This window comes from Sardina pilchardus, chromosome 7 (genome assembly GCF_963854185.1).
Source record: "Sardina pilchardus chromosome 7, fSarPil1.1, whole genome shotgun sequence".
Classification (NCBI taxonomy): domain Eukaryota; kingdom Metazoa; phylum Chordata; class Actinopteri; order Clupeiformes; family Clupeidae; genus Sardina; species Sardina pilchardus.
Window position 1 is genome coordinate 32893967 of NC_085000.1, and position 2500 is coordinate 32896466.

The following is a 2500-nucleotide window of genomic DNA, read 5'->3' on the forward strand; positions in this document are numbered from 1 at the left end:
GGAAATAGCCTGTTCCCTCTTAAGAATACTACTGAAAACTGTTGAAATAGAACAGACCTACTTAATAGCAAATAACTGGTTTTATTTTTAGTTTAGACTACTCCCCGCCCCGCTCTCTTCGTGGCTACTCTTTATTTAGGACACATTATGTCATCAAAAACATAATTAGTCCTCTGAGTAGCCTATGCCATTATATCAATGATTATTAATAAAACGCTTCAGAGTGAAATGTAACGGACTGTTCTGCACCTGCACCGGCTCCATACCGTAACGGCCGGATTTCCTGTCTTCCTCTACACGGTCTCAGATGTGACTTGGATGAAAATAATCTCGCTAATGACTGCACACTTACGCGTGATTAATAGGCGCCTTATGACTGGCGGGGCGCTTAAGCACCTCGAGACGAACGGATCATTTGAGTGAAGGATCACCTGAGCGGGAAGCGCGAGCGCTATCTCACGCTAAAGCCCGCCAGCGCGAGGAGAAATGACAGGCAGTCAGTCAGTCACGCTGGCGTTTCGGCGGGAGGAATCATGAATAGGGCCGGGCCCGGCTGAAAGAGCGCAGTCTCATGTCTTAACCTCAGAACAAGAGGGGAGGGTTGTGAACCACTGATCCACTTATCTGTAATGAAAGATTTAAAAGTCTTTCATAATGTCTGTAGCAGAGGACTGATTGAAATGTAATGCTCTCATTTTCATCTGACCAGACCTTGTTGTCAGGTCACAACATTCATTCCTGGTCGCCGGCCTGTCAGCGCTAAAAGCAGGCAGGGGACCAAGATCAGGTGGATCTGCTCTGGAGCTTCTTACCCGTTTCTACTGTGAGCAGGGACAATAGCAGGGATCATATGTTGATACCATATCCTGCCATGTCCTATTGTAGCCTGGGCTCATTCATGCACACTGAGGCCTATGGCTGGGTTGGGGTGTGTGTGAGTGTGAGTGTGTATGTGTGTATGTGTGTGTGTGTGTGTGGGGGGGGGGGTTCTTTTATGGTGTGGTGTGCTCGCAGGTTGCAGCCTTGGCGTCAGACAGATCAGGTGCAGCGCTGAGAGAGGCACACAAGAGATCCACTGCAGGGTGCTCCCCTCGAACATTCCTTATTATTTACTTTAGGGATTATTTATTTTAGGGATGGTTCCAGCCCACGGCTCTCCTGCAGTTCCACTACCCAAGGCTTTAGAACCATGGCTGTCCTGCAGTTCCACGACGCAAGGCTTTAGAACCAGGGCTCTCCTGCAGTTCCACGACCCAAGGCTTTAGAACCATGGCACTTCTGCAGTTCCACCTGACCTGAGGCTTTAGAACAGCATCAGTCAGCCTTAATCCCCCAAAATAAAGGTGATTAAATGGTTCTTTAAATCTCTGCATGGTTCCATGGAGAGCCAAAACTCTGTGTTGAAGTTGAACCATTACGTTAGACGAAAGGTTCTTCACATGGGAAATAGTTCTTTAGTGCCTTTAGTCAAGTCAAGTCACTTTTATTTATATAGCACATTTAAATACAACAGAGGTTGACCCAAAGCGCTTTACAAATGAAGAAGTCAGAAATTGGGCAGGACATTTGACAAAAGGGGGCCCAAGAATACACAGGTCTTGACTAAATAATTCATAAAATAAGTAAAAAGAAATAAGAACAATCATAGAATAAAACAGGTAAAATGGAATAAAACAAGAAAATAAGAGTAGACAAAAATAAGAGCAAGGTTAAGAGCAATAAATGAAATAAGATTAAAATAAATAAAAAGATAAAAAGATAAAAAATAAAATGAAAAGCAGTAGGGAATATGGGAGGGAGTTAAGGGTTGTTAAAAGCAAGAGTGAAAAGGTATGTCTTTAAGTTGGACTTCTGGGTATCGTCAGCATAGCAGTGGTAATGGATGCCATATCTGTCAAAGATAGAACTCAGGGGCAGCATGTAGAGAGAGAAGAGGAGGGGGCCAAGGATTGACCCTTGGGGGACCCTACATTTCATGGTGGCAGAAGAAGAGGAGTAATGACCCAGTTTAACTGAAAAAGTCCTGTCTTTCAGGTAAGAGGTGAACCAAGTTAAAACAGTGCCCTCTAGCCCAACTGTATGTTCCAGCCTCTGCAGTAGGATGCCATGATCAATGGTGTCAAATGCAGCACTAAGATCTAATAACACTAAAATGGCGCAGGAACCAGAGTCAGTGCAAAGCAGAACGTCGTTGTAAACTTTCAGTAGGGCAGATTCAGTGCTATGGATAGCTCTAAAACCAGATTGGAATTTATCTAATAAGTTAAAAGTATTCAAATATACTGTGAGCTGCTGGAAAACCACTTTCTCTAAAATTTTGGAGATAAAAGGCAGTTTAGAGATAGGTCTATAATTTTTCAAGTCACTTGGGTCAAGGGAAGACTTTTTTAGGAGAGGTTGCACAGTAGCATGCTTGAAGGTGGACGGGACAACACCAGTGGCTAGTGAGCTGTTTACTATAGCTACAATGAAAGGGCAGATAGAGGAAAATATGTCTCTA